The sequence below is a fragment of the Mesocricetus auratus genome, unplaced genomic scaffold, assembly GCF_017639785.1.
Source record: "Mesocricetus auratus isolate SY011 unplaced genomic scaffold, BCM_Maur_2.0 Super-Scaffold_4256, whole genome shotgun sequence".
Classification (NCBI taxonomy): domain Eukaryota; kingdom Metazoa; phylum Chordata; class Mammalia; order Rodentia; family Cricetidae; genus Mesocricetus; species Mesocricetus auratus.
The window spans coordinates 15,400,858-15,420,485 of record NW_024429182.1 but is presented as its reverse complement, the minus strand read 5'-3'; positions in this window follow the sequence as shown (position 1 = coordinate 15,420,485).

The following is a 19,628-nucleotide window of genomic DNA, read 5'->3' as shown; positions in this document are numbered from 1 at the left end:
AACATGCTATATGGTCAGATCTAGAGGAGCTGAGAGACGTCTTAGCTTCTTGGTTTCTTGTCTGGGCAGGGATCCCGTCATCTGGATCTAAATTTGGGTAAAAATCTGGCTAATCAATGCACCATCTGAATCTGAATAACTACTGGGGAGTTTGCCTCCCAACTGTAAATTTGAAACTTGCAAGTTTTGAGATGGGCCCCCTTCTTTTGTCTAAGTGCTGTGTTTGTTTGTCTGTCTTGTCTTGACGGTACTGACAGTACAGACCTGACTAGGAGGCAACCTAGCCTGGGACAGACACCGTCCTCCTCTCTAGATCTGACCCGTTAAAGTGACATAAAGCAGAAAATCTGGGATTGTGACTAAAAGTATTGGGAAAAAATTTTCTTTCAGCCTGGCAGCCAAGGACACTCTGTGTTCACCCGCACTGCTCTTTGTCCCTCCTTCCCAATTGAGCAGTCTATGCACTTGGGGAAGCTTTGACTTTAAAATAAAAGACAAAGATACATTATGTTTAGAAAAAATTGCTTTTACTTCCACAGGAAAAAATATATATGGGTTAATAGTCATCTATGGTGGCTGCACACAGTGGCTGCCATAAAAGATGGACCCCCCAGCTGTTGGCCGAAGGCCGGTACTCCCCTGATGCCTGGCCACAGTCTTTCTGCGCTGCACCTCGCCTCGGGCAGCTAGCAGCCGACTCAAGCAGAATGGCCAAGGTACAGGTTTTAATGGGTTAATGTGATGTTGCCATCCATACGTCTTGGTAATAAAATGTCTGTTCATGGATTTTGCCCATTTTCTACTTGGATCATTTGCTTATATCACTGTTGAGTTTTATATAGGTTCTCTATCAGATGTGTGGTTGCTTAAACTTTTTCACATAACTTGTACCAGAAAAAAGTAAGTACGTTTTACCAGCCCTTCATGCGTGGCCAATCACTGACAAAGAGATGTGGGGCTGGGAGTGTACGTCAGTTGGTAGAGCAAGAGACTCCTATTTCTGACTTGTGCCTTCCCCCTTTTAAGGAGCAATAAAATCTACTCTGTTCATGATGGTTTTCTGTTCTAAAAAATTATGTAAACTTTGTAATTTAACAGTCACCCAGGTGATAATGGTTTTAAGGATGTAAGGGTATTTTATTTTTGCTACGAGCTACCCCCTTCCCTCAGCCTAGACAGAGGGACAATCTAGTCAGCTTCTGCTAACAAACTTTGCTGCCGGACATAATTCATTTACCTTTTTACCTTTTATTTTGGTCACTGACGGTTTTCTTCTTTCACTGGTTCTGTTATATATGGCTTGTTTGCAGAATGTTGTGCCTTTCCAGGGCCCAGTAGGATATACACGCAAAAATTCTGCCTGTTCCATCTGCAGCAGATCTACATTCTTTTTTTTTTGTCCTTTTTTTATTACTTTAATTTTAAATAGCTTGCTTCACATGTCAAGCCCAGTTCCCTCTCCCTCTCCTCCTCCTGCATCCCCCCACCTTCCCCAATCTCCCACCCTATCGCCACTTCCTTCCACATAGGGGATATCTAGAGTCTGTCATTTCGCTCAGGGCAGGGTCCAGGCACTCCCCTAAGAGTCCAGGCTGAGAGAGCATCCCTCTTTGTGTTATGGACACAGGAAGTCCGTTTGTGTGCCAGGGATAAACACTGATCCACTGCCCAGGGCCCCATAGGTTGCCCAGGCCTCCTCACTGACTTTCACACTCAGGGGGTCTGGATCAGTCCCATGCTGGCCTCCCAGCTGTTGGTCTGGGGTCTAAGAGCTCCCCCTTGTTCAGATCAGCTGTTTCTGCTGGTTTTGCCAGCCCATTCTTTGCCAATTTGCTCATCGCTCCTCTCTCTCTGTCACTGGGTTTCATGGGTTCAGTTCAGTGTTTAACTGTGGGTGTTTGCCTCTGCTTCCATCAGTCACTGGATGAAGGTTCTAGGATGGTTATAGACATCAAGTTCATTATCAGGAATGGGCATTCAATGTGGTCTCTCCACTATTGCTTAGCTTGCCAGTTGGTGTCATCCCTTTAGATCACTAGAGGTCTCACTGGTGCCAGATCTGTCTTCTAACCTATGACTCCCTCTTCCCCCTATTCTACCCCCTACTCAACCTTCCTGTTCCCCCATGACCTACTCTCTCTTCCTCTTCTCCCCCTCTCTTCTTCCCAGCCCCCCCCCACCATGTTCCCAATCTGTTCAGAAGATCTTGCCTCATTTCTCTTCTCTGGGGTACCATGCATATCTCTTAGTTTCTTTCCTGTTTCCCAGACTCTCTATCAGTGGAAGTGCAGACTGGCAATATCCTGATCCATGTCTAAAACCCATATATGAGTGAGTACATATCATGTTTGTCTTTTTGTGACTGGGTTACCTCACTGAGGATGATTTCTTCTAGTGCCATCCATTTACCTGTGAATTTCAAGATTCCATTTTTTTTCCTGCTGAGTACTACTCCATTGTGCAAATGTACAACATTTTCTCTATCCACTCTTCAGTTGAGGGGCATCTAGGTTGCTTCCAGGTTCTGGCTATTCCAAATAATGCTGCTATGAACATAGTAGAGCAGATGTCCTTGTTGTATGAATTTGCATCTTTTGGATATATGCCTAAGAGTGGAATTGCTGGGTCTGGTGGTAGATTGATTCCCATTTTCCTGAGGAATCTCCATACTGATTTCCAAAGTGGGTCTACAAGCTGGCACTCCCACCAGCAGTGGAGGAGTGTTCCCCTCTCTCCACTCCTCTCCAGCATAAATTGTCTTCGGTGTTTTAGATTTTAGCCATTCTGAAAGGTGTACGATGGTATCTCAAAGTTGTTTTGATTTGCATTTCCCTGACGGCTAAGGATGTTGAGAATTTTCTTAAGTGTCTCTTGGCCATTTTAGCCTCCTCTGTTGAGAATTCTCTATTTAGTTCTGTACCCCACCTTTTAATTGGATCCTTTGGTGTTTTGGAGACTTGCTTCTTGAGTTCTTTGTAAATTTTGGAGATCAGCCCTCTGTCAGATGTGGGGTTAGTGAATATCTTTTCCCATTCTGTGGACTGCCTTTTTGTCTTGTTGACTGTGTCCTTTGCCTTACAGAAGCTTCTTAGTTTCAGGAGGTCCCATTTGTTAATTGTCGATCTCAGTGTCTGTGCTGCTGGTGTTATGTTCAGGAAGCAGTCTCCTGTACCAACTCGTTGAAGAGTATCTCCCACTTACTCTTCTAAGAGTTTCAGTGTGGTTGGATTTATGTTGAGGCCTTTGATCTATTTGGACTTAAGTTTTGTGTAAGGCGATAGACATGGATCTATCTGCAGTCTTCTGTATGCCAATACCCAGTTATGCCAGCACCATTTGTTGAAGATGCTTTCTTTTTTCCATTGTATAGTTATAGCTTCTTTTTCAAATATCAAGTGTTCACAGGTATGTGGGTTAAAATCAGGGTTTTCAATTCGGTTCCATTGGTCTACCTGTCTATTTTTTGTGGCAATACCAAGCTGTTTTCAGGACTATAGCTCTATAATAGAGCTTGAAGTCAGGTATGGTGATGCCTCCTGAAGTTTCTTTATTGTATAGGGTTGTTTTGGCTATCCTGGGCCTTTTGTTTTCCCATATAAAGTTGATTATTGTTCTTTCAAGGTCTGTGAAGAATTGTGCTGGAATTTTGATAGGGATTGCATTGAATCTATAGACTGCTTTTGGCAAGATTGCCATTTTTATTATGTTGATCCTATCAATCCAAGAGCATGGGAGATCTTTCCATTTTCTGGTATCCTCTTTGATTTCTTTCTTTAAAGACTCAAAGTTCTTGATATACAGGTCTTTCACTTCTTTGGTTAACATTATCCCCAGATATTTGATGCTGTTTATGGCTATTGTAAAGGGTGATGTTTCTCTGATTTCTTTCTCAGTCACTTTATCATCTGTATATAATAGGGCCACTGATTTTTTTGAATTAACCTTGTATCCTGTCACTTTGCTGAAGGTGTTTATCAGCTCTAGGAGTTCCCTTGCAGAGTTTTTTGGGTCACTTGTCTATTTTGTTAATTTTCTCAAAGAACCAACTCTTTGTTTCATTGATTCTTTACAATGTTTTCCTGCTTTCTACTTGATTGATTTCAGCCCTCAATTTGATTATTTCCTGGCGTCTGCTCCTCCTGGGTAAGTTTTCTTCTTTTTGTTCTAGAGCATTCAGCTGTGCTATTAATTCTCTAGTGTGACTGTTCTCCAGTTTCTTCATGTGGGTGGTTAGTGCTATGAACTTTCCTCTTAGCACTGCTTTCAGAGTGTCCCATAAGTTTGGGTATGTTGTGTCTTCATTCTCATTGAATTCCAGGATGTCTTTAATTTCTTTTTTTATTTCTTCCTTTACCTAGGGATGGTGCAATTGTGCATTGTTCAATTTCCATGAGTTTGTGGGGTTTCTGTGATTTGTGCTATTGTTGAATTCTAATTTTAATGCATGGTAGTTTGATAAGTTACAGAGGGTTATTCCAATTTTTTTTTTGTATCTGTGGAGGTTTGCTATGTTTCCTATTATGTGGTCAATTTTAGAGTGAAAGACCTCGGCATCAAAGCGCCAGGCACTGAACCGAACCCTCTGCCCAAGAACTGGGGCCAGACCACTGGATGCAAATGCAAGAGGTGATTTATTGAGTACACAGGCGCCTGCGGATGCTACTGCAACTCGGGTGCAGAGCATACCGGGCTTGCAGGGAGCACAATATTTATAGAGTTTTAATGGTTACATAAGTATCAGCATAGCAATAGGCATTTTATTGGCTCATCTTGGGGGCAGGGGTAGTTCCCACAGACTAAGTTTCCTGGTATTACCTCCTGAAAGACCCAGGCACACTTTAGCAATTATTATCCGGGTCCCATGACTGCTCTGGTGACCACAGATCCTGTTTGACATCCTGCCAGCTGGGCGAGGCACCTGGTCTGAGTTTTTTCATTAGGCAACGGCCTGGCCTTGTTTTTCTTTTCCTAGGGGGTCCTGGGTAGGGGTCTTTCAAGAGAAGGTTCCATGTGGTGCCGAGAAGAAGGCATATCCCTTTGTGTTTGGGTAGAATGTTCTATAGATGTCTGTTAAAACCAGTTGGGTCATAACTTCTATTAGTTCTTTTGTTTCTTTGTTAAGTTTCTGTCTGGAGGTCCTGTCTAGCGGTGAGAGTGGAGTGTTGAAGTCTCCTACTACTAGTATTTGAGATTTTATGTGTGATTTGAACTTTAGTAATGTTTCTCTCACGAATGTGGGTGCCTTTGTATTTGGGGCATAGATGTTCAAAATTGAGACTTCATCTTGATGGACTTTTCCTTTGATGAATATGAAATGTCCTTCTTCATCTCTTTTGATTGATTTTAATTTGAAGTCTAGTTTGTTAGATATTAGGATTGCTATACCCGTTTGTTTCTTGGGTCTGTTTGATTGGAAAATCTTTTCCCAGCCCTTTACTCTTAGGTAACGTCTGTCTTTAAGGTTGAGATGTGTTTCTTGTATACAGCAGAAGGATGGGTTCTGTCTTCATATCCATTCTGCTAGTCTGTGTCTTTTTATAGGCAAGTTGAGACCTTTGACATTGAGGGTTATTAATGACCATTGATTGATGATTCTTGTTTGTGCTTGATTTATTGGTAGTGGAGTTATTGTGTGTAGGTTCTCCTCCCTTTTTCTTTTGGTATTTGGTAAAGTGGGATTATCTATTGCGTGTGTCTTTGTGAGTGTAGTTATCTTCGTTGGGTCTAAGTTTCCTTCCAGCACTTTCTGTAGAGCTGGATTCATAGATACGTATTGTTTAAATATGGCTTTGTTACGGAATATTTTGTTTTCTCCATCTATGGTAATTGAAAGCTTTGCTGGATATAGTAGTCTGGGCTGACATCCTTGTTCCCTTAGCATTTGTAGCACATCTGTCCAGGATCTTCTGGCTTTCATAGTTTCCATTGAGAAGTCAGGTGTAATTCGGATAGGTCTGCCTTTTTATGTTACTTGGTCTGTTTCTTTAGCTGCTCTTAATATTTTCTCTTTATTCTGTAGGTTTGATGTTTTGATTATTACATGGCGAGGTGACTTCTTTTTCTGGTCCAGCCTATTTGGTGTTCTGTAAGATTCTTGTATTTTCATAGGCATAGCCTTCGTTAGGTTAGGGAAGTTTTCTTCTATGATTTTGTTGAATATGTTTTCTGTGCCTTTGAGGTGTATTTGTTTGCCTTCTTCTATACCTATTTTTCTCAGGTTTGGCTTCTTCACGGTGTCCCATATTTCCTGGATATTTTGTGTTAGGGATTTTTTTTGAGATTTTCTTTGGTTGACAACTGTATATCCTCTAATGAGTCTTCAACACCTGAGATTCTCTCTTCTATCTCTTGTATTCTATTGGTGATACTTGCATCTGTAGTTCCTGATCATTTACCCAGCTTTTCTATTTCCAGCATCCCCTCGTTCTGTGTTTTCTTTCTTGTTTCTATTTCAGCTTTCAATCCTTCAACTGTTTGAGTTGTTTCCTTCATTTATTTTTTTAAAGATTTATTTATTATGTATACAGTATTTTGCCTGCATACATGCCTGCAGGCCAGAAGAGGGTGTCAGATCTCATTACATATGGTTGTGAGCCGCCATGTGGTTGCTGGGAATGGAACTTGGGTCCTTTGGAAGAGTAGTCAGTGCTTTTAACCTCTGGGCCATCTCTCCAGCCCTGTTTCCTTCATTTGTTTGTTTGGTTGTTTTATCTTGGTACTCTTTAGATTCTTTGAGAGATTTGTTTATTTCTTGAATTTCTTGGTTTGCCTTTTCCCCCATTTCATGGATTTTTTGTTTGTTTTTTCTTCTATTTCTTTAAGGGATTTCCTCGTTTCCTCCTTGAGGGTCTCTATCATCTTCATAAAATAATTTTAAGGTCTGTCTCTTCTGCTTTGTCTATGTAGTGCTTTTCAGGTCTTGCTGGCATTGGGTCTCTAGATTCTGGTTGGTCTTTCTATTGCTGAGTGAGCTCTTATTCTGCCTTCTTCCCACTCTTCTTCCAGTGGGTGCAGGTGGGGTCTTTCTGTCTCCACTGGTCTCCTTCTTTCCTGAAGCTGGTGTTGCTGGAGGTTGGGGCCTGGAAGGGTTGATGCCTTTCCTGTGTGGGCGGGTCCTCTGGATCACGGATCTACATTCTCATCACTGAGAGTTTTAAGTTACTCTGTCTCTTGTCTGTTTGTTAAGGTAAAACCAGTTACAATCAGAGTGGAGGGCTCTGAATAAAACATCCCTCTACAGCCTCTCAGCTTAAATTCAGTTCTCCAGACAGATCCTACACTGTCATTGTAGTCATCTTAAGCACAAAAAAATTTTATAGCAGGGGTAAACCTTACTTAGTCCCCTGTGTATGTTTTCAAAGGTTAAGCTTAAAACAAATAACTGAAAACAAAGTTGTCTATCCATCCAGATTTACCTAGACAACACTCTTAATGCTTCCGGAGATTTGCAGAATATGGCGTTTAAAATGTTAACTAAAAAACTTATAATATCAGAGACCCAAAATCTCCAAAGAAGATTATAGGACACCTCGATGTCTAAACAATGCTGACCAAGGGGCAGGATGCCTTGATACTTACCTGCATGCGGACTTGGCCCAGACTGTGGACAAGCAACAGGACATTGGAGAACCGATTGTACCCCTTTTGCCTAGACAAAATAAGGTCAGTCTTTTCCATGTCCCTCTTCCACAGAGAGAAAAAAAAAACCTCTCACCTTGTAGGCCTGGTGAAGATTGATGCTGTTCTTTAATATTTCTACCTGCTAATGGAAACTTGGGTATGATTGTCTGTATATGGACTGGACCCTGTCATTTTTTATTTTTACTTATTTTTTATATCCAAGACCCTGTCATTTTTTAATAGATTCAGAAACTGTATAAAATTTTTTCCTTCTCAGATCTCTGATAGTATTAATGATTAAATTATAGCCAGTTTAATAGCTCATTTAATAAATTTCTGCTAGATATAAACTAAAAGGGCTTTTCATCAGGTCAAAGGCACCTCTGTTTAATCTATACCTGGCTCACTGGACAGAAGAAAATTGTACAAGCTTCTCACTCAAACCTATAGTTTTTGCTAGGACTCAAAGGTATAAGTCTGTTCCTGCTGTTTTACAGTACCTGATCTCTGCTTTTTCTACAATGTGGATTTCAGTACAGATTAGTAATGCTAATATGTCTAAAACTTTTATGTCCTTTTACATAATAAAGTTCATATAGGCTTCAGAGGATCAAAAGTCATACAGCTTGGATCCACTTCTCACAGGTCAAAAGGACTCCAGATAAGTACAGCTTTTGTTATCCCACCTGTCTGTTCCTAAGAACGGGATTTTCTCCCCATTGTCTTGGGAATCCTGCCTTTCCTGATCACCAAAACTAAGTATATAAATTTTAACTTCTGTTCCCAATTTAAACATGTCGCTAACAGGTTTCTGCTTCTGGTTTTCACTTTTGGCAGATGCATCCAAGCATTGACTACAGCCTGCCCCTAAAGACTGCAAGCTCTAGATTTGCTATGGATGGGAATCAGTCCAGCCAATGTTTTTTCAAAGGAGTCTGCCAACCAGATGCTTCTGACAAATTCTCCATTGCCTAAATTCCCTCTTTGCTTTTGACTAGCATTTCAGCCTGCTTGGGCCCCTAAGTATGGCACCCCAAAGTCGGCAGGAAGTAGCAGAAAAGAATATGCTGCCCCTTTTCCCTGGTTGAGCTGCTAAGTCAAAAAGAAAACCCCCTTACATAAGGGACAAGATGACAATAAAAATTGTCCACTAGTAACCCAGGATTGGGTTACCTAAAAGAAGAGGAGGGAATGAAAGGGGTAAACAAACTCAAAGGCTTCACTTCTAATAATTTAGAAATAAAGGGACAAGACCCTCGCTCAGCCCCCTGCTTTAGTAGCCATGACAGGCTATAAAAAAGACATGTAGGCCTCTGACACAAGGAAACTCCAGATCCTCTGGCCTCCTGGAGCCTAGGGCCAAAACTGAACACAAATAAACTCCAGAACTCCCCCCTCCCAGCCTCCTAGGTGCTTGGTTTCTTGGAACTGTTTGGCCACAAAAGAAACTCCAGGGGGGACAAACACCTACCCTGTAGTATCCAGGATATAGTTCTGAAAGCTAGTGGTGTCTATGTACAACGGGTCACCTACAAGTAACAAGACAATGCCACAGAAACCACAGAATGTTCCCTCTCAGCACTGACCAATGAGAATAATTGGTACACAGGTATTTCATATGAAAATATGACTTTGAGAAATTCTCCTAATTGTTCCCAAATGTCAACCAGGCAGAAAACAACCGGTACCTACTGATGTAATCCTGTAACTTTTGTCTTTAAAACCTAGCATTAGACAGGGAACTTCACTCCCTCTGGAGGCTGCTACGACAACTGGTCAGACGGGTCCCTGTCATGGTTGGATGAACAATCAATACAATTAAAACCTTGCTCTTACAATTTGGTGGGTCTGTCTTTCTTGTGGTCTCTGAGGATATTTGCAACTTGGGCACAACAGAAATAATCTCAGACAACAGTTGCAAACAAGTCAGGTGAAGTATTAAGATTACCCTAATTTACAGAGGATCAGTCTCCCAATCAGACCATCTGATCTGGAGATAAATGAAAAGAGCAAGTGATGGAGACAGTCACACCTTGGGTTTGTGAAGTAAGAGGGTCCTAGTCTGTCAGTAGCTGTCCTGCACCTATCCCCTTCCACAAGCATTCACAGAACAAAAACGGAGACTTCTCCAGCATAGACCTCACTTCACCCATATCACGGCAACATTTTCCCGTTTGTGCCTTTTCCCTCAAGGCCGTCTCCCAGCTGCAGGGAGCTTCTCTTTGACGTTACCTCTTTGAGGCGGCACGTCAGAAGTAGAAGTGTTAGCACATGATCAAGGTTTCCTGGGTTACACTGAACTCCTGACAGCCTACTTGGCTTATTCCCTTTTGATTGAACCCCAAAGTCTCTTTCGAGGGTGTAACCTGCACAGCAGTTTTCCCCAAGGTTCTTCGCATGACTGGTAGCATGGTCCATGCTCTTCCAGGGGCACTCATTTGCTTCAAGTTCTTTTCTTCAGGGTTACAAGGCTCCGGGCACCCTGAGAAAGGTCATATTTATAGCTTTTGGCCAGCCGTGTGATCTAGGCCTGGTAGCTTATTTTATATTCTTCAACTTGTTATTAAGGTCTTAGCCAATGCCTGGCAAACAGCCAAACAGCAAATCTTAGCTATTATTATCATGGCTACTAGATTTTTTTGTTTGTTTTTCAGACAGGGTCTCACTATGTTGTCTTGGCTAGCCTGGAACAAGATATATAAGACAGGCTGGCCTGGAATTCATAGAGATCTTCCTGCTTTGGCCTCTATGTCCAACTCATTGTTTCTGGATTTTGTGTGTATGTGTCTACACAATGTGTTCACATATGGTTCTGGAGATCAACCCCAGGACGTCATACGTGCCATCTAAGTGTTCCGCCACCAAGCTAGTTATCCTCCGAACTCCACACATGCACTGTGGCATGTGCCCTGTCCCCATCTGTATTGATACATAACACAATTTTTACAAAGAAATTCAAAGTCATCACTTTTTGGCTTTTGACTAATATTGAATATCCAAGCTCAAAGTCATTCTTGGCCTTAGTTAGCTTATGGTGGGTTTGAGGCCAGCCCTAATCCGACTTTTCCCTCTAGTGGGTCCTGAGTTTGATCTGACAGGAATGTCTTTGATCCATTTTGGGATAGATTCTTGTTCTAACCAAGAGATAGGATCTAGCTTCGTTTGTTTACCTATGGCTATACAACTTCTCCAACACCATTTGTTAAAGATACCGTCTTTTCTCCAATGTATATTTTTTTGTCATCTTTGTAAAAAATTAGGTGACTGTTTCTATGTGGATATATATATATATCTGGGTCTTCCCCTGCCTTTTTTTTTTTTTAAGACAGGGTTTCTCTATGTAGTCTTAGCTGTCCTGGAACTCTGTAGACCAGGCTGTCCTGGAACTCACAGAGATCCTTCTGCCTCTGCCTCCCGAGTGTTGGATTAAAGGTGTGCACCACTACACTTGGCTTTATCTGGGTCTTCCATTCAATGTCATTGATCTGTGTGTCTGTTTTTTTGTACCAGTACCATATTGTTTTTGTTACCTTGATTCTGGTGTAACTTGAAGCCAAGCAAGGGTGGTGCTGACATCATTATTCTTTTAGCTCAAGATTATTTTGGCTGTCAGGGTCTTTTTCCATTGTGTGTGAATTTTAAGACCAATTTTCTATTTTTCTTATTAAAATTTTATTTTTATGTATATGAGTGTCTACATGTATGTCTGTGCAACATTAGCATGCCTAATATCCACAGTGGCCAGAAGAGGGTATCCCAGTCTTTGGAACTGGAGTTACAGATGGTTTCGGGGTGGGAATTGAACCTGGGTCCTTTGCAGGAGGCACAAAGATGACCGATTTCAGGAGTCAACTTTCTCTTTCCTCCTTGTTTCCAGCAGGGATTTTCTTGCTCTTTGTACCACTGCACTGCATCTGTGAACTTCTGGCTGATTGAATATTCTATAGAGGTTTCTTAGGTCCATTTAACTGTGATAGCATTGATCTCGTCAGATGTTTTTGCTTATTTATTTATTTATTTATTTTTGGTTTTACGAGACAGGGTTTCTCTGTATTGTTTTGGAGGCTGTCGGTCCAGCCTGGCCTCGAACTCACAGAGATCTGCCTGTCTCTGCCTCCTGAGTGCTGGGATTAAAGGTGTGCGCCACCACTGCCCGGCTTTGCTTATTTTTTGGGGGGTGACCCATATATAGGGGAGAGTGAGATATTGAAGTCATCTACTGTTATTGTATTGTGGGTTTGGGTTTTTAATATTAATTTATTTATTTATTATGTATACAGTGTTCTAGAGGCACCAATTCTCATTACAGATGGTTGTGAGCCACCATATGGTTGCTGGGAATTGAACTCAGGACCTTTGGAAGAGCAGTCAGTGCTCTTAACCTCTGAGCCACCTCTCCAGCCCAAAGATTTATTTATTATGTATACAGTGTTCTGGCATGCCCACGTGCCAGAAGAGGGCACCAGATCTCATTCTAGATGGTTGTGAACCACCATGTGATTTCTGGGAATTGAACTCAGAACCTCTGGAAGAGCAACCAGTGCTATTAACCACTGAGCCATCTCTCCAGCCTCAGGTTTGGGGCTTTTGTTCTGTTGAGCTGGGGTCTCATTATGTAGTCCTGCTGTCCTGGAACTTTCTATGTAAAGTAAACTGGCCTAGAACTCACAGAGAGTCACCTGCCTCTGTCTTCCAAATTCTGGCATGATGTGCTGTATTCAATGTATAACTTTACACAGCCAACTATTTGTTTTGTGAAATTGAGTACAAATTGCAGCATCCCCTTGATGAATTTTTCCCTTTATCAACGGAAGGGACTATTATTAAAATCTCTTCTGGGAGGCTGGAGAGATGGCTCAGCAGTTAAGAGCACTGGCTGCTCTCCCAGAGGATTCTGGTTCAATTCCTAGCACCACATGGCAGCTTACAACTGTCTGTAACTCCAGTTCCAGGGTATCTGACACTCTCACATAGACATACATGTAGGCAAAACACCAATGGACATGAAATAAGAATAAATAAATCATCTAAAAATGTTAATAAAACTCTCTCCTGTCAGTTTTGTGTTTACAGTCTGTTTTGTCAGGTATCAGGACAGCTACGCCTGCTTACTTCCTACTGCTATTTATGTTACTCTTTTACCCCTCAGCAGCTGTCTGTGTTGGTGAGGTGTAATTCTTTTTTTCCCCCTTTTGGATTTACCAGACAGGGTTTCTATGTGTAACAATCCTGGCTGTCCAGGAACTCGCTTTGTAGACCAGGATGGCCTCGAACTCACTGAGCTCCTTCAGCCACTACCTCCCAAATGCTGGCATTAAAGGCATGTGCCACCACCACCAGACATACTCTCCATTTTTTTCTTTTTGGGTTTTGAGACAGGGTTTGTCTGTGGCTTTGAAGGCTGTCCTGGAACTAGGCTGCCTCTGTCTCCGGAGTGCTGGGATTAAAGGTGTGAGTCACCAATGCCCGGCTTTGTCTCTTTTTTTTTAATGGTTTACTATTTGTATTTCATGTACATTGGTATTTTACCTGCATGTACTTGTATAAGGGGATCAGATTCTCTGAAACTGGAGCCAGAGATGGTTATGAGACACCATGCGGTTGCTGGAAATTGAACCTGGGTCCTCTGGAGGAACAGACAGTGCTCTCTCTTAACCACTGAGACACCTCTCCAGCCCTAAGAGAGACTCTGTCTTAAACAAACAAACAAACAAACCCATCACCACCAACAACAAAAATTAGTTGGCTCTTGTTGCAAATTGCCTGTTCTTGTTTTTAGATGGGCTATGAAATTGACCCGGTGAGGAGCTGCGGGACTGGGACACAGGAGGGAAGGGACCAGGGCTGTGCTCACTGAGGCTGCTCAGAAGGACACCATCTGCTCCTGCTGGCCTGCCCATGACTGCGGAGGAGGCAGAGGCTCAGGTCATCTCCTGCGGCCAGACGATTGCATCTTTCATTCTTGCTCCTTGAAAAGTTCTCTTTTCCATGTTCAAGTCTGACACTGCTCAGTCAGTCCTGCTCACCTGTGAGTTAAAAGCCCTGGATGGAGAAGAGAGGGGAGACAATAGCAGAGAATCAAGGGTCTGTTATTCAGGGACATGGATGTCAAATTCCCAACAGAGGGATGGCGATGTCTAGACTGTGCTCAGAGGACATTGTACATGGCTGTGATGTTAGAGAGTCACAACAGTCTAGTTAGTCTTTGTGGTACTGGCGCAGCATGATTTGAATCCTAGCTCTTTGGATGCTGACACAAGAGTATATGCTTGTTTATGTGATGGATTACACTGATGGAATTTCATATGTCGAGCCATCCCTGCATCTCTGGAATGAAGCCTACTTGGTCATGGTGGATGATTTTTCTGATGTGTTCTTGGATTCAGTTTGCCAGTACTTTATTGAGTATTTTTGTATCAATGTTCATGAGGGAGATAGGTTTGTAATTCTCTATTATAGTTGTGTCTTTGAGTGGTTTGGGTATCAGGGTAACTGTAGTCTTGTAAAAAGAGTTCAGCAATGTTCATTCTGTTTCTATTGTGTGGAATAACTTGAGGAGTATTAGTATTAGCTTGTTTTTGAAATCCCAAAATAATGCTGAATATGTTAACTTTTAGTAAGCAAATCTTCACTCACTATTTTTCCCTCTGAGATGTTTGTTTTCTGGGATATAATTACAGCATTGAAAAAATGTGTTCATAACTGGGCATTGGTGGTACATACCTTTAATCCCAGCATTAGGGAGGCAGAGGCTGGTGGATCTCTGTGAGTTTGAGGCCAGCATGGTCTACAGAGAGAGTTCCAGGACAGCCTCCAAAACAATACAGAGAAACCCTGTCTCGAAAAAAAAACCAAAAAACCAAACCAAACCAAAACAAAACAAAAGAAAGAAAAAGAAAAAAAGAAAAAGAAAAATGTGTTCGTATGGGAAAGTCTTAATTTTATACCATAGATTGTTGATAAGCACCATATATTTTCAGTGAAAGTATATCAGACAACACTATATTTGCAGCTAGAAAACACTCCACAGAGTGGGACAATATTGGGAAGCATTTCTAAAATAATTTTGATCACTGAGATGTATTAAATTGGCTCTTTGTCTGTTGTATCCATTGTCCAACAAAACACACTTCCCTTAGATGTATGGCACAATTGTCTTGGTGCTGTTTGCTTTTAGCTTTGTTTCGTTGAATAAATATTTCAGTTTGTTGTCAAAAAAGAAAAGAAAAGAAAAAATAAAATTGACCTGAGTATCAGTCAGGTGTGAATAGCTCTGTTTCCTAATGCTCTGGCCAGCGTCAGATATTTTTGCTTGGTTTAATAGCCGCTAATCAGAACGATATTATACATAACCTTTAATTTTCACTTCCTCAATTACTAAGGAAGTTGAGTCTTAAAAATTTGTGTTTATTGTTTATGTTTTCTTAGTTGCATACTCAATTCAAGGCCACAGACATTTTGTACATCCACCATGTAACTAGGTGTTCTCAAGAGCAAGTGACCTAATGAAGATAACCATTTGGGAGAGCTAGGATAGTACAGAAAATTCATGACTAACTATATGCTATAGGTGGAGGCATAGTATTCCTATGCAGTTTGGACAAAGGCCTCTGGGTAAAAACAAGGATGAGGTTGATCCTATCTGAAAACTAGTTTTGTTGTTGTTGTTATTGTAAGACAGGGTCTTTCTTCTGGCCCAGGCTGGTCTCAGGCTAGTTCTGAAGCTGCAGATGTTTTTGAACTTTTGATCCCCCAGCCTCCAAGATTTAGGATTAATGGCATGTGGCACCGTATTTGGCTTTGACTAGTCTCTCAAAAACCAGGTGACTTTGGGGCCAAACAGTAGATAAAAATGTGTTCAGGATGGAAAATAACGTACTCAAAAAGGTGGAGAGAAAGGGGATGTGTATGGAGTTGTAAGACTTGTATTATGGCTAAAATATGACCAAACTATGGCTGAGGGATGCTGAGACATTGGCCGGAAGTCATTGATCCAGGTTAAACTAAGGAATCTGATATTTGTCCTGAGGACTTTATTGTCATCCCTAAAGAGGACTGACTTGGGAGCTGGGCAATGGCTCAGTTCAGATCCCATCGCCCATGTGAAAAGCTAGGCACATGTCTACAGTCCCAGCATTGGGAGAAGTAGGCATGAGAAGATAAGCAACCCAGAGCTCACCGGTCAGCCAGTCTAGCCAAACCAACGCTTCAAGTTTAGTAAAAGACAATGACTCAAAAAAGTCACATGGGGATAATGGAGACTGACACTCCTGTAAACTTCTGGTCTCTATGCGCATGTGCACACACATGCAAAAATGTTGCACTTGCTCCTGTAGACACACATGCGAGCATCTACATGAGCGCCTCCATGTGTTCACCCACATGAACACTACACGTGTCACACACACCTACACAGACACATACAAAAAGGAATAACAATGAGCTAATTGACATGTGCTTTCTTGTTTCTGAAATCCATTCTTGCTATGAAGTCCAGGCTGTTCCTCTGACCTCTGCCTCTCAAGTGCGCAGGATTACAGGCATGTCTGAGGTGTTTTAGAAAGACCTTTCTGGATAGGCAAGACTGATGGTGCATGCCTGTGGTCCCAGCATTCAGGAGGCTGAGGCAGGAGGAGCATGGCCAAGAATAACATGAACCATATAGTAAGATCTTGTCTAACAACACATCCAAAGAGGAAGAGGGGGACTTGGAAGGGCCAGAACATGTGAAATGGTGTTCATAGCCATACACCAGAAGTTGTTGATAGAGCTATGAATATGGTGTTTGTTTTGTTTTGTTGTTTTTTGAGACAGGGCTTCTCTGTAGCTTTGGAACCAGTCCTGGAGCTCACTATGTAGATGACTGACCTCAGACTCACAGAGATCTGCTCGCTCTGCCTCCTGAGTGCTGGGATTAAAGGTGTGTGTCACCACTGCCTGGCATGAATATGTTCTTTATGTGTTATGCATAGTCATTGTTCATTTGCTGTACTTAAAACTCTATGTCCATTTCATGACTCTCCCTTAAAGTTTTTAAATTGTGATAACATTTGCTGTCTTCATCATTTTTAAGTATATAATTCAGTGTTGCTAAACCTATCAGAAGATTCTAAACACATTCTCCAATCACAACTTTCCTTTTAGAAAAACACCTCAGGCTGGAGAGGTAGCTCAGTGACTAAGAACACTAGCTGCTTTTCCAGAGGACTTGGGTTCAAATCCCAGCACCCACACTGTCTGTAACTCCATTTCCCTGGGATCTGACACCTTCATACCAGTGCACATAAAATAAAGTTAAATAAATTATTTTTAAAAGCATAAGCTGCTACCCCCAGCTGTGTAATGCTCTTTAACACAGGGTTTCACATGATCTTCTGAAGAGGATATTATTTCCATTTTACAGATGTGACAGAACTTTCTTCTGGATGACTGGACAGGTTATCTAAGGAAATGTCTAGGGTTGGGGCTCATGAGCCTGGTGAACAGCCAGGTTTCGGAACGGCTTTTCTGATTTCAGTGCAACAAAGAAAGAGATATACTGTGCTAAAGAAGGCTGTAGTAACCAGTTAATGTGTCCTCAGCAGTGGGCAGCAGCACTAACCAGGCGAGAGGTCATGTAGATGGAAGCGGTGAATCTCCCCACTTCCTCCTCTCGTAAGAGAGCCCCATATAGTTTATTTATTATTGTTATATTTGTTTTTTGAGACAGGGTTTCTCTGTGTAATAGCCTGGGCTGTCCTGGAACTCTCTGTAGACCAGTCTGGCCTCAAACTCAGAGATCTGTCTGCCTCTGCCTCTGCCTCTGGAGTGCTGGGATTTAAGGTGTGCACTGCCACCACCCCGCTGGATATTTTGTTTTTAAAGACTGCTTTGCCAGAGAGAGTACCAGGACAGGCTCCAAAGCAATACAGAGAATCCCTGTCTCGAAAAACCAAAAACCAAACCAAACCAAATCAACCAACAAAACAAACAAAAACCCAAACTGCTTTGGGGGCTGGAGGGATGGTTCAGTGGCTAAGAGCACTGCCTGCTCTTCCAGAGGACTGGCGTTCAATTCCCAGCATCCGTGATGGGCAGTTCATTGTAGCCAGGAAGTGTAGCTGGCCTGGAAGGGCACCTGTGCATACATTTAACACAGAAATATACACATAAATGCAAATAAACGTCTTTAATTAACATTTTATTCATTTTTATGTGGTGTTTTACCTGCATGTATGTTTGTGTAAGGGTGTCAGATCTCTTGGAACTGCCAGTTGAGAGCTGCCATGTGGATGCTGGGAATTGAACCCATGTCTTTCTGGAAGAGCAAACAGTAAGTACTGTTAACCATTGAGCCATCTCTCTAGACCAGTAAAAAAAATACATACATACATACATACATACGTACATATTCGGTTTTTCCAGACAGGGTTTTTCTGTGTAGCCCTGGCTGTCCATCAGACTGGTCCCGAACTCACAGAGATCGCCTGCCTCTGCCTCCCAAGTGCTGGGATTAAAAGTGTGCACTACCACTACCTGGCTTGAATATTTTTTAAAAATGAAATTTCTGTGTGTGTGTGTGAGTGAACGTGGTGTATAAAAGTGTAGGAGTTATTCCTTTGAGGCCCACTTTTGTGATACTTTGCTAGGCTGGCAGCCAGCAAGTCCAGCAATCCTTTTTATCTCTGTCCCCACAACCTGGGGTTACAGGTGGGCAGGACAGGACACTGACTTGTTATGTGGTATTAGGATCTGAACTCAGGTTCTCATGGTTGCACAAATGCTCTTAATGGAATCATCTCTCCAGACCCTTAAATATTTCTCTTTCCCTGTTTCTTTCTTCCTTCCTTCCTTTCTTTCTCCCTTTCTTTCCTTCTTTCTTTTTTTCTTTCCTCCCTCCCTCCCTCCTCCTCCTCCTTCCCTTCCTTTCCCTCTCTCTCTCCTTCTTCCATTCTTTTCAAGACAGGGTTTCTCTTGTGTGACAGCCTGGATTGTCCTGGAACTAGCTCTATGGACCAGGTTGGCCTCGAACTCACAGAGATCCACCTGCCTCTGCCTCCCCAGATTAAAAGCGTGTGCCACCACCGCCCGGCTTCATATTTCTTTTTCTTTGCACTTTGGGAGATTGCTGTCTCCTTACAAAGTATTCTCAAGTCTTCTAGTTTTTCCCTCCCTTTCATAAAGCCAGGAGTGAAACAAGATACAGCCACTGTCTTACAAGTTTCAAAGCATTTTGCTCACAGGGACGTATACATCGGTGTAGGAGTAGATTCCATTAGACAAGTTCAGACTTAAGATGTTCATTGGGTCACCCTTGGGAGCGTCTCCTGTACCTGAAGACAGAGCCCAGAGGGTGACCTCATTTTTCTCTCCAAAGTTTTTACTGGGCGTCAGAGTAGACAGTTCAGGAAACTATAAAGAAACCCTAACAGCTTGAGTGCCGCCTCCTCAAATATTAGCATTAACAACTCCACAGTAAAATTCATTAAATTCATCTCCTTCCTCCTGCAAGCATAGATTCAAAGCTGGGAGACAGAAGTGACCTGAGACATTCTTCATGACCTAGCTTGCTTGTCCTTATCTCAGGCTGGGTTTCACAAGGAAATTGACCCCCAGTCTCTGGAAGTGGGCACCAGTGACCGAGAGTACCCTGCTTTATCTTCACTGCCAAGTAGGTGAATATAAAAACAAAATGAGGCAATGTCCACGGCTGCTTGTGCCAGAGGACTGGTCTGCCTGGGTGTTCAGTGAAATCAAGGATTGGAGCAGGGGGTGTTTATGAGTCAACCTGGAGCAGCTGATGGAACTAAAAAAAAAGAAAAAGAAAAAGAAAAGAGAAAGGAGGGAGGAATTGGGAGGAGTGAGGGACTACTGCTGGATTTGGGGCATGCTTGGTTCATGGGGGGAGGTGCCCTTGAGGAGGCTCAGTCAGAGAGGAGGATGCGGATGAGACCCAGAGGGCGGGACAGAGACGATTCTTGGCTATGATTGGATAGCTGCTGAGGGCGGGAGTTGGTCTTGCACAGCCT